At 47.4% G+C, this 12,207-nt stretch overlaps 1 protein-coding gene across 7 annotated transcripts in view; it reads left to right on the top strand.

Moving 5' to 3' along the window:
* LOC135187052 (glypican-5-like) overlaps nucleotides 1-12,207 on the top strand; it is a 620,448-nt gene that overhangs the window by 56,293 nt on the left and 551,948 nt on the right. The gene's annotated exons all lie outside the window — the stretch shown is intronic.

The raw sequence follows: 12,207 nt of genomic DNA, 5'->3' as shown, positions 1-12,207 counted from the left end.
CTGTGCTATAATCACGTAGGGAGATCTGGTGAAATCCATGGTGTGTGAACATGATTCTCATTAAAATTTACTCTTCCATCTGACCTTCTGCTGAAATGGCTGTTCATCATCTGTCTACAAAGATATCTGTGAAGTGATATGTGCAATACATCAGATTTGAAGTTAGCCTGGATTCCTTCTTCTGTGTCTTCACAGACATCTGTTTGGATTGCGTTTCTGCACTTCGAGCCATGCAGATGGAGCCTAAATAGTTTGTATGTGAAGCTACTGCAGTGTGCCTTTTGTTTGCTACTTTGCTAGGAGTTGGGGGTTACTTTGTGAAGCACTGGATCTGTAATTATCACTGTCCTTGCAGAAAGCTTAAGACATTTTCTCTAAGATCAGCTGTTACAGATTTAAGAGTTAGGAAGCCTTATATGTAATGTAATACAATAAAAGCAGGATCTGCTGCATGCTTCCTAGCCAATTTACTGGGGACATCTCAGAATCACACAGAATGGTAGGGGCTGGAAGAGACCTCTGAAGATCTAGTTCAGCCCCACTGCTAGAGCAGGATCACCCAGAGTACATCACCCAGTAGCACATCCAGGCAGGTTTGGAATGCCTCCGGAGATGGAAACTCCACAAACTCTCTGGGCAGCCTGTTCCTGTGCTCTGCCACCCTCAAAGTGAAGATTTTTTTCCCTGTTTCTGTTTGCATGGAACCTCCTGTGTTCCAGTTTGAGTCCACCACCCTTTGTCCTGTCACTGGTTTGTTTGTGGTTTGGCTTTTTTTGGGGTGGTTTTTCAGAGGTGCATTCATGGTTGCCTCAGCAGTCATGAAAGCTTTGGAGTATCTGTGACCTTGAGCAACAATGTGAGAATGGGACCTGGAAGTATGGAATTTATGGGTCATGTGTTCCTCACATCCTCCTAAATCCTTGTCCCAGTGTTGTAGGCCTATTCACAGCTATCAAAGGGTGATTTGTGTCAGATCCTAGAGGCTCCAACAGTCTTGTCCTGCTGAAGATAACTACATCTGCTCTGAACCTTCAATTGGAAATGGAAAGGTTTGAGAGATTTGCCCTCTCCTTTTTACTGTACTGTCACTTTTGTCTTTGTTGTACCATACTAAAAATGAGGACCTCTGCATATATTTACATGTAGAGTGATGCAAATCTTAGTGATTCTTACTAGAAAGAAGGGCTTTAACAGGTAGTTCTTGTACTTTTTGGCATGACTGTTTTGCAGTTGTGTAACTTTATAATTTGTGCTGTAAATTTCTTGGGGGAGATTCCTTTAGCTTCCTACAACAGTCTAAAAGAGGTTTGCTTGTAGGAGAGCCCTGCAGAGGGACCTGGACAGGCTGGATGGGTGGGCAGAGGCCAATGGGATGAGATTGAACAAGGCCAAGTGCAGGGTTCTGCACTTTGGCCACAATAACCCCAAGCAGCACTACAGGCTGGGGACTGAGTGGCTGAGAGCAGCCAGGAGGAAAGGGACCTGGGGGTACTGATAGATAGTAAGCTGAAGATGAGGCAGCAGTGTGCCCAGGTGGGCAGCAGAGCCAATGGCATCCTGGGCTGGCTCAGGAGCAGTGTGGGCAGCAGGACAAGGGAGGTTATTCTTCCCCTGTACTCAGCACTGGTCAGACCACACCTTGAGTGCTGTGTCCAGTTCTGGGCCCCTCAATTCAAGAAAGATGTTGAGGTGCTGGAACATGTCCAGAGAAGGGCAACAAAGCTGGTGAGGGGCCTGGAGCACAAATCCTATGAGGAGAGGTTGAGGGAGCTGGGCCTGTTTAGCCTGGAGAAGAGGAGGCTCAGGGGTGATCTTATTACTATCTACAACTACCTGAAGGGACACTGTAGCCAGGTGGGGGGTGGCCTCTTCTCCCAGGCACCCAGCAATAGAACAAGGGGACACAGTCTCAAGTTGTGCCAGGGTAGGTATAGGCTGGATATTAGGAAGAAGTTCTTCCCAGAAAGAGTGATTGGCATTGGAATGGGCTGCCCAGGGAGGTGGTGGAGGCACCGTCCCTGGGCGTCTTCAAGAAAAGCCTGGATGAGGCACTTAGTGCCATGGTCTGGTTGATTGGCTAGGGCTGGGTGCTAGGTTGGAGTGGATGATCTTGGAGGTCTCTTCCAACCTGGTTGATTCTATGATTTTATGATTCACCCTTCCTGTTACAGCTTTTCTTAAGTTTAATGATATTCACTGTAAACAGAAGGCTGTACACAGAACAGAGCCTGTCTGTAAAAATACTGTGCTATCAGAATTTTAGAGGTATGTATGTAGGAATGTGGAGCTTTTAGATCTCCATTTCTCCCCCTTTCATTGGTGTTCTGAGGAGACCCCTCCTTGGCTGATTTCTAGTATCCTCATTTTCTGTACATGACCAGTGAGTCCTGAAATGCTTAAGACCCCATACCCCACTGGCACAATGGTTTCCGAAGCAGTGACTTCTAAACACTTCTCATTCCTTTTCTGTGTGACCAGGCTTAGCTTGCCCTTGCCCATCTGCAGAGTTCTCTTCAACTCTGGGTCCATCAGGCAGCAACCATACAGGTGGATGGGTGGTAACTGTGGCTGAATAAATAGTACACTGCAAAATACAGCTGACAAGCAGACCAAACCCAGTTGTCTAAGCTAGAACTTCTTTTCTACATGCATTTAATCACATGAGCCAGCAGTGTGCTCAGGTGGCCAAGAGAGCCAATGATATCCTGATCTGGCTCAGGAGCAGTGTGGGCAGCAGGACAAGGGAGATTATTCTGCCCCTATTCTCAGCACTGCTCAGGCCACACCTTGAGTCCTGTGTCCAGTTCTGGGCTCCTCCATTCCAGAGAGATGTTGAGGTACTGGAAGGTGTCCAGGGAAGGGCAGCAAGGCTGGTGAGGGGCCTGGAGCACAGCTCTGTGAGGAGAGGCTGAGGGAGCTGGGGGTGTGCAGCCTGCAGCAGAGGAGGCTCAGGGCAGAGCTCATTGCTGTCTGCAGCTCCCTGAAGGGAGGCTGTAGCCAGGTGGGGTTGGGCTCTTCTGCCAGGCAAGCATCAACAGAACAAGGGGACACAGTCTCAAGTTGTGGCAGGGGAGGTCTAGGCTGGATGTTAGGAGGAAGTTCCTGCCAGAGAGAGTGATTGGCATTGGAATGGGCTGCCCGGGGAGGTGGTGGAGTCACCATGCCTGGAGGTGTTGAAGCAATGCCTGGATGAGGCACTTAGTGCCATGGTCTGGTTGGTTGGCTAGGGCTGGGTGCTAGGTTGGACTGGCTGAGCTTGGAGGTCTCTTCCAACCTGGTTGATTCTATGATTCTGTGAATCCTGTCTTTCTCCTAGCAGTTCTGGCCTAGGTTGTTGCATGAGAGTCATAACAGACTATCGTCTAACATCTCTGGAAATCCTTACTTATGTTTATACCTGTATGAAATTCTGGAAGGCAATGTTTTGGCATGTGGCAAAGGGCTGCCTTTTTATCCTCAGTGGACTACATGAGAAGTTAAAAATCAGGGTCAGTTCTGTGTCTGCCCCTGTCGTGGAGGGGTTTTCTCTATTCCTCCCCTCTTAGGAGGAGGTGAGAAATTAATTTGAGGTGGTTTTAATTTTTTATTAAATTATTTATTAAAATTAATATTTACAAATTTATACCACCCCTTACCACTATGAAATCAGGTTCTTATGCAAGTTTATGAAAATAGCTTTGGGATATATTTACAGGGATTGATTATTAAATGAGAATATCAAATTATGAACAATTATTGACAGAGAGAAAGATTTCTTAGGCTTAATGCCTCTTAACAACTCTAGTGTTTGCCCAGCAAGGGCTGAAACTGTGTGTGCTCTTCAGATAGAGGTAACTTATATTACAAAGGTATTAAAGCTTACTTAGATGTGCCCTTAGGTATTAATCATTAATCACCCTCCCGGGAATCTGTCTCAGCGTGTGCCCAGTGTTTGGGGTCTTTGCAGCTGGAGTCTGTCCCGGCTTGCAAGGGATGATAAAGTTCCCAGTCTCTGGGTTAAATAGAGTTTCTCTAACCTTCTCTCCTGGGGTGAAGTAGTCTCTGCCTCGGTGCTGCGGCTTCTGGATGCTGTGCGTGTCCAGGGATGATCAGCTGGCAGGAATTTCCTGGTGCAGGAGAAGGATCTGTCCGTGTAGCTTCTGGGTCTGGCAGCTAGCAGGCTGCGTTTGCAGGTTTGCAGACTGTCTGAGGGTCTGCTGGGCCTGGATCTTTCCAGACTTACAGGACAGCTGGCAAGCAGTATTTATGCTGGGCAAGCGGGGTCTGTGCTGTGCTGCATGGAGATGAGCTCCGTAGATGAATCAAGATAGCCCTAGGCTTAGGCAGGGGGTTCTTGGCTCCCCATACATGTATGGTGCAGGCATGAATGTGCTCTGCTTCTCAAAGGGCTCACAGATAGCTTGACTGCGCCTTGAGATCAATGCAAGAGGTCTGAGCCTCTGTAATGCTTGCAAGTGAGTCAGGCCTGATCCTGTGTCTAGGCCATGCAAGCAGGTCAGGGCAGCAGGATGCTGCTGTGGATCAGAGCTGAGTCTGAATGCTCTAAGCTTCTGAACGGTTTGAACCTCTGGACCGTCTGACCATGTGGTGCTGCTGTGCACCCCTCTTTATGGACTCTGGGCTGAGATTCGTGGCTCGTTGGGCATCTAAAATGACCAGTCAGGCTGGCAGTAAGCCAAACCTTGCCCCAATAGGCAGTAGAGACATGCCTGGACCTCCCAATAGGAGATCACCTGGGCAGACCCCGGGATACAGGGGCTGGGCCTGTGTGGGTTACACAATTGTGCTAGTTTGAAGCAAGCTGGAATGTTTTGGTAAAAGAACTAGATAATGGGCAGTGAAAAGGTAAACAATGTTTGTGTCTCCTTCCCTCACAGTCCTGCTGAGAGTTCTGGGAAGAAGAAGGAAAACATTAGATAACATTCTCCATTTTGTCTTTCATTCTGGCTTTGAGCTTCAGGCCTGGCCACATCTCCTGAACCCCACTGCCACTAACCTTCCTTCTTAACCTCTTGGCTGCAGCTCTATTCTTCCTGGGAACTGGGGTAAGGTTGAGAGGGGCCAGGGAAGGGGTTGGGGTGGTTTGAGAGCCCCTCCTGGGGACTCAGGTTTCTGGGAGGGGAGTTGTGCTTCTGTATTGTTTATCCTTTGTATATTTCTGTACATAACTGTATATATTGTAAATAGCTGCTTGTATATTTGCTGCTGTAAATAAATAGCTTCATTTATATTCCCAGAGGCCTTCTGAGTTAGCTGGGGCAATTCCAAAAGTGTGGGGGGGCGGGTAAGAGCCCAAACCATCACAACAATTTGTCTTCTGCCTTGTGGGTCCTGGCAGAAAAACATGTCTGGGCATGTAGAGGCATGGTGAAGCCTCAGTTTTGGGGCTGCTGCCCCTCCACCACAGCCCCGAGGAGTGATCCAGGTGGTGCTTTGTTTCTTCTCTGCATGGCTGTTAAGGAGGGGTTTGAATCTGCGTTAGGAGGGAAGTGTAGTGAGGCCAATGTAAGAAGTTATTAAATAGTTTATTAACTATACAAAGGAAACTTCCCCAACCTTCTTTCCAGTGAACACAGACAGGTTCTGTGATGTGGTTGGTAACAGTGTTTTGCAGAATGTATGTGCAGAGAGAGTGCAATTGAATGAGTTAGGAAAGGTCTTTGGGAAGGTTTGCAGCTGGAGAGGCTGGCAGCACACACTGCCGCTGGGAGGCTGAGCACAAACCTTTGCTGACCTGGGTCAGGAGAGTTCAGGCACTCGCTGCTCACAAGGCTCAGCATTTGCTCTCCAGAAGCCTGGATGGGAGCACACAGATGTGGTGAGAGCCAGGCGGTGGAGCTCAGGCGGTGATGCTGCGCTGGGGCTGTGCTGCTCGTCCAGCCCAGGCTGCGCAGGCTGCCTGAGCCGGCCGCGGGCACCAGAGAGGGCTTGCGAGGCTCTGGGGAGCAACTCGGGCGTCAGCAGCCGCCTGGGCACAGCAGGGTCAGGCTGCCGGCCGCAGCAGTGGGATGGGGGCTGTGGGCAGCAGGGAGCCTGCCCTCGGGCCGGAGCGGCGCTCGGTGAGTCCCGGTGCCCACTCTCGTCGCTAGGTCGCTGCTGGTCGCTGCCTGTGCTCGGCTCGGCCGGGCAGGGTCAGGCTGCCGGCCGCAGGCAGGGTCAGGCTGCTGGCCGCAGCAAGGCCCCGCTCAGGCGCGGTGCGAGGTGCGGCGGCGCACAGAGGCAGTGAGGCACACGGGCAGCGAACGAACCAAAAGCAGCAGCAGCAGCACACGAGCAGTCTGCAGGGTGTGAAGCATTTGGGCGAGCGTCTTTGAGCGACAGCAACAGGTAACACCAGCCCCAGGGCCAGCCCTGAGTTACTGCTCCAGCAGCGGCAGGTGCCAGGCCTGGGACCCTGAGCTGCGCTTGCCACAAGCAAAGCAGGCTGCAGAACACGGCCAAGCATGGGGCTGGGAGAGACGGAGAGGCGCCGAGGCTTTGGTCTGCTTTCGGCTTCTGCCGCCCGGGAGGAGGCAGCGGGAAGGGGGGGCAGGGTGGGTACTGGGGCAGGTGTGTAGGGCGTGTGGTGGATGTGTGTGCTAGGCTCATTTGGAGCTACCGCCTCAATGGCAGAGAGACGAAGATCTTGGCCTGTTAGGTGGAGGGAAAATGTGCTGTTAGGAAATGCAAGTGTAAGGAGACTGTGTTTGTGTGGTGGTTGGTGGGTTGGAGTGGGTCTCAGCAGTTTCAAAGGTGCCATGTCCACTGGAGGACCTCAGCCTTTCAAGCAGCCCAGCTTTGGTTCAGCTGGTCCTGTAGGCATGCACTTAACGTTGAATGTGAGACTTGTTTCCTTTGTTTCAGTGTGGATCTCTCGCTGAAATGAGCTCTTAACAGATTTTTAGATCTGAGGCAGATTTTGTTGCGTGGTGCCCAGGATGAAAGAGGTTACTTGGATTTGGCAAAACTCTCTCCCCTCCTGCAGGATATTGCATCCCTCCTTCTTCAGTAAGCTTAGAGAAAAAGGAGCCTGTGCAATGCTTGTAAATGTGACGTATAAAACACACTCACTGCAGGCAGAATAGTGGCCCACAAGCCTGGCAGGAGTTGTAAATGGACAAATCAAAAGACCCACATTTGTATTTTTAAGTTAAACTGATGTAATGTTTTTGTGCAGGTGGCTCAGTGTGAGAATGAACTATCTGGTGTTATTTTGGCCCTGTGAGGAAGGCATTGCTTCCCAGTGTGAGATTCAGGTGGTGCTAGGGATGTGCAGGTTGCTTTTTCAATGCTGCCTCAGCCCTGCTGTGGTTGCAGTGGCTTTGCATGCATGCAGAATCACTGAAGTGTTCCTTTGTGTACAGGGTGATCTCCGCCTGTGTTCCCTGCCCCAAAATGCATCTAAGAATCCACCAGAGATACCTCTGACTCTACCACTACTACATGATTCCTTCCTTTTGTGCAGCGCCAACTACAGTTGTTGTAGAGTTGATTTCTGCTTTCAAAACTGATGATTGTGTGAACTATCAAGGTGCTGGTCTGCAAGAAATTGCAGTTCACAACTTTAGTTTGGTTTTGGATTCTGCCAACCTAAAAAAGCTGATCAAAGGCTTCAGAAACATGCATCATGTTCCTGTTAGTGAAAGAATTCTTAGAGCTGACCTATCATGGGCAACCTGACAGAGGTCATAGAATAGAATCAGCCAGGTTGGAAGAGACTTCCAAGATTATCCAGTCCAACCTAGCACCCAGCCCTAGCCAATCAACCAGACCATGGCACTAAGTGCCCCAGCCAGGCTTGGCTTCAACACCTCCAGGGATGGCGACTCCACCACCTCCCTGGGCAGCCCATTCCAATGCCAATCACTCTCTCTGACAACAACTTCCTCCTAACATCCAGCCTAGACCTCCCCTGGCACAACTTGAGACTCTGTCCTCTTATTTTGTTGCTGCTTGCCTGGGAGAAAAGCCCAACCCTTCCTGGCTACAACCTCCTTCGTTTGATCCTGCTTTTTATATTGCTGTGGAGTCTTGCTCCAAGGCAGAAAGCCATCAGAAGGAAAAACAGCATGAAGTGGTAGCTCAGTCTTGAAACGTGTAACTAATGTTAGTGGTGTTGAGAGTGAAAGAGTTGATCTGTAAGTAAATAAAATTTTAGTGATTCAGAAGCACTTGCTTGAAGTTCCTACTGAATCCATTTTCACCTTGGAGTTACTGTAGGGATTTTGATACCTTTAAGACAGAGCCTGCATTCATGAAAACCATCGCTAAGGAGCAAGCTGCTGAATAGTGATGGTAGTAGGTGACTATACTACCATGGTGGGACAAAGTAGCTTTTACTCTGATCAGTATTGTTCAATTCCTGAAGTTGTAGGAATGAGGAATAATTTTCTCTGATTTATTTATAGTCGTCACAAAAGTGAATATGAAATTCACCTTAGCTTTGCTCCAAAAGCAGTTAAAATCCCTGATAATCTTTCTACTGATTTAATTGAGCTTGGACCTCAGCTTTAAGGACAGAATGAAACTCAAGTTTTTTAAATTACAGTGCCAAGGAAGAGGAGAGGCTTCTGTTTCCCAGGTGAAGATTACTTTATTGGGTTGTGCCATGGAATATATTGTTAAGTGGCAAGCGAGTGAACCGCGATGGTGTGAGCCAGCTGAACTCATTACTGCAAGGCCTCCTCCTGGCAACCTGCAAAGCAGCTCACGAAAATGGCTTCCTCTGAGGAGGATCATTCAGTCCTGCTGAGGGGGTGGTGGTGTGAGGAAGTCAGAAGGGGCCAAAAAGCTATGGGAGATGTCTGTACTTCATTGTTTTAATATATGTATACATACACAAAGAAAGGCAGACACATGCTCTTATCCATTTGTACTTAATAATACAGTTTATGGAGGCTGAATCTGGCAGAGGAACTAAATGTATAAAGAACCAAATCCAAAGTAATCAATTTTCATTGAAAACCAAGTGTTCTTGTTTTGACATTATAACTTACATGCTCACTATAGAAGCTAAAATACTGTTGCTGCAGCAGCAGCCAAATTCTAGTGGTGGTGATCAGACACACCTGCTCTACTCTTACTGCTGCTCTGGGGCAGAGTTTAGAGAGCAGTGCAGTACTTGGATATTGAAATGCACAGAGTAAGTTCTGCAAATTATCTGAAAGGAGGTGAGATGCTTTGTGTGCCTGTATTTCCCAGTGTCCTTGGGAAGATAAACAGTTTTTCAGTCAGAGCCCTTCAGACTTCTGTGTCTGAAAGAGGACTTTTGTGCCTAGAATTATTCTAGCCCCTTAAAAAAAGCCTCTATTCATCTAATAACAGATGCTCTCCATCCCTGTTAATCTTGCATTTACCAGTATCCTCTGCTGTGAGAACAGGCTACAAGCATTGGGGGTCTTCAGCCTGGAGGAGAGAAGGTTTCGAGGAGACCTTATAGTGGCCTTCCAGTATCTGAAGGGGGCTACAGGAAGGCTGGGGAGGGACTATTGACCAGGTCTTGTAATGACAGGACAAGGGGGAATGGGTGTAAAATGGGAGAGGAGAGATTCAAACTAGATGTTAGGAAAGGGTTGTTTGCAGTGAGGATGGTGAGACAGTGGCACAGGTTGCCCAGGGAGGTTGTGGATGACAGAATCACTGCATATGATCTTTGATCACATTGGGGGATTCTGTGCTCCACAACCTCCTTGGAGGTGTCCAAGGCCAGGTTGGATGAGGCCAAGTTCTAGTGGGAGGTGTCCCTGCCTGTGGCAGAGGGTTTGAACTTAATAATCCTTGAGGTCCCTTCCAACCTGAACCATTCTGTGATCCTTACAGCAAAGTTTTACCGTCAAATACGAAATGTATTTTGTGGCTGGCTAAGTTACACACCTGAGGTCAGACTAATGCAGCCAAGCATCACAGGTTTTCTGACTTCTGGTACTTTCCTTGTGTAATTCTGAGAGCTGTGGGCATTGGTTCAAGTGGAATCAGCCTATATGCAATCTGGCTTGCTGACAGGGAGCTCTCTGCGCATGTGGATGTTGAGGTTCAGTCATTCTCTTTCTTGCAGACCTTAATAGGTGCTCTGGGCTAGCAGCATTTGATAGCACAAATACCTTTCTTCCCAGTGTACTTTTTAACTTGAGTGGATGTTTTTTAATGAGTCAGGCACATTTTGAGTTGGAGAATAGGAACAAAATCAGATTTTGCTTTATTTCTGTTTTGATTTCTTGCTTTGTAGTCTAGATGCTTTCTCGTGAGGTATGGGTTTGGTGTCTTTTTTAGTATTCACAAAGCTTCCTCCCCCTCCTCTCTTTGTCTAAGTGTGTTCAGAATATTTGAGACAAAGCTAGCCTCGACAATGATTTTGCTATTGCAAGAAGAAATACCTAAGAATTCAAGGACAAATAAGACACAGAAAAAGATATATGGAAGGGAATAGCCACCTACATGCCTGCCCACTGTGTGCCTAGAAATAGTGCTCTTCAGAAGAGCAAAGATAATAAAAGTCAAGGGATGGCACAGCTTCAAGCCAGACACAAAAAGAACTAATGAAGGTTTCTAAAACTTCTTAATTATCTTTCTCTATCTTAAAACTGATTCTCCTCTTAGCTACTTGATGACAAAGTAATTTGAGTAAAGGCTTCTGCCTTACTCTAGGTGTAACTGGTGTGAACTGCAGCGACATAAGACCTGCGGTGATTTACCCGGCGCTGGCAGAGACAAATCTTATCTAAAGATTCCTGGTTCTGTAGAGGATGAAACGTTCATTTTCCTGTCATCACTCAAGATCACTCAAGGCAATAGAGAGTTTTATCTAATTTTATAATCTGTCTGAACAGAGCAGTTTTGAGGCTATAAACATTATTTAAGGATGTGCTTTCTTGTATTTCTGAAGCCATTATCAAGGTCTTTTCCTCAAGCATCTTTTCTGTAGGCCTGCTTTTGATCTTGTTTTATGACTGATGGGTTGTGTAGCAATTTTTAGTGACTTTTTATTTCAAGATCAATAAAACTGAAATTCTAAAAGCAAAAATGAAGCTTGCCACCCCACTGCTTCCAGCCCACCTACTCTTCTCACCACAATCTCCTCTTCGGATCACACTCATATCAAGTGCCACCAGAACATGGGCATTGCACTGCACTTCTTAAGCAGGGGTCAAAGCTGAACTGTTCTGGCCTTTAACAATCAGGCTTGAGACAATGGTTGCACAGTCAAAGGTGAGTATGCCCATTTGCATTGCTTATAAGTAAAGAACAACAAAGCCTCCCAAAGGACTGTCATCCACTAACTCACAATGCAGAAGGCCTAGATAAGCAAAGGATGAGGGAGACAGTTCCCTCTGTTAGTGTAGTATCCAGGCACTTTCTCTCTGTGAAGTGTTGGGAAGCCACCAGTCATCTGCATTTAGGCCAGGGAGGAGAGAATGAATTGTCTTCTAATGTCTTGTCTTGAAAGAAAAGAATGGATGCAGTGTTGCTGTACAGCTGTTTGTTTCAAACCCATCAAAAATGGAGCTTAATGGAAACAGTTGCCTGACTCTCACGCTGTTGGTTGTATTGTTGCCTGCTACCCTATTTTGCCAGCCCTATGACTTTGTTTCAGCTTTACACTGCCACTGGTAGAGTACAGGATACTTTGCAAGAACTCCCCTATGGAAAGGCTGCTGAGGTGCTCTGGCTGTGCAGCTCTCGGCAACATTGGCTTAATTGCAGCTTTTGCTTGGCTAGAGGAGTCAAGTTGCTTGTTTGAAATTCTGCTCACAGAATCACCAGCATGACTGAGTAGTTTCCTTCTTGCCTATACCAAAGGCCACTACATAACATCAAAAACAGATGACTTCATGAAAATAGCACTTCTCTTGCTGGGTATGCCATCAGCATTGACACTACCCTGGATAGTGTCTGTGAAGACTTGAAGCTCTTCAAAAGCATTAAAACAAGATTCCTTCCTAGGAAGCAGCTGCACAGTTGCAGCCACTGTCTGTTGACTCCTAATTGTAAGGCCTCCTTTTCTTCTGTAGTGAATATCCCAGTGTTTTTATTGCATGTGGCAGAACAGCCATCTTAAACTGCCTTTGATCTCAACACAGTAAACTGTCATGTTTTATTTTCATGCTTCATTTAATGCTGTGCAGTCACATGCTAATGCAATGAGTGGAAAGCAGGCTTGCTTGACCATCCCCTCTGCTTGGATGGTAGTGTCTCTCCTCTTTGACATGCTCTGGTTTTGCTTTCCATCTC

Source organism: Pogoniulus pusillus, chromosome 26 (assembly GCF_015220805.1).
Source record: "Pogoniulus pusillus isolate bPogPus1 chromosome 26, bPogPus1.pri, whole genome shotgun sequence".
In the NCBI taxonomy this organism is placed as follows: Eukaryota; Metazoa; Chordata; class Aves; order Piciformes; family Lybiidae; genus Pogoniulus; species Pogoniulus pusillus.
This window is presented reverse-complemented; position numbering and strand designations above follow the sequence as displayed.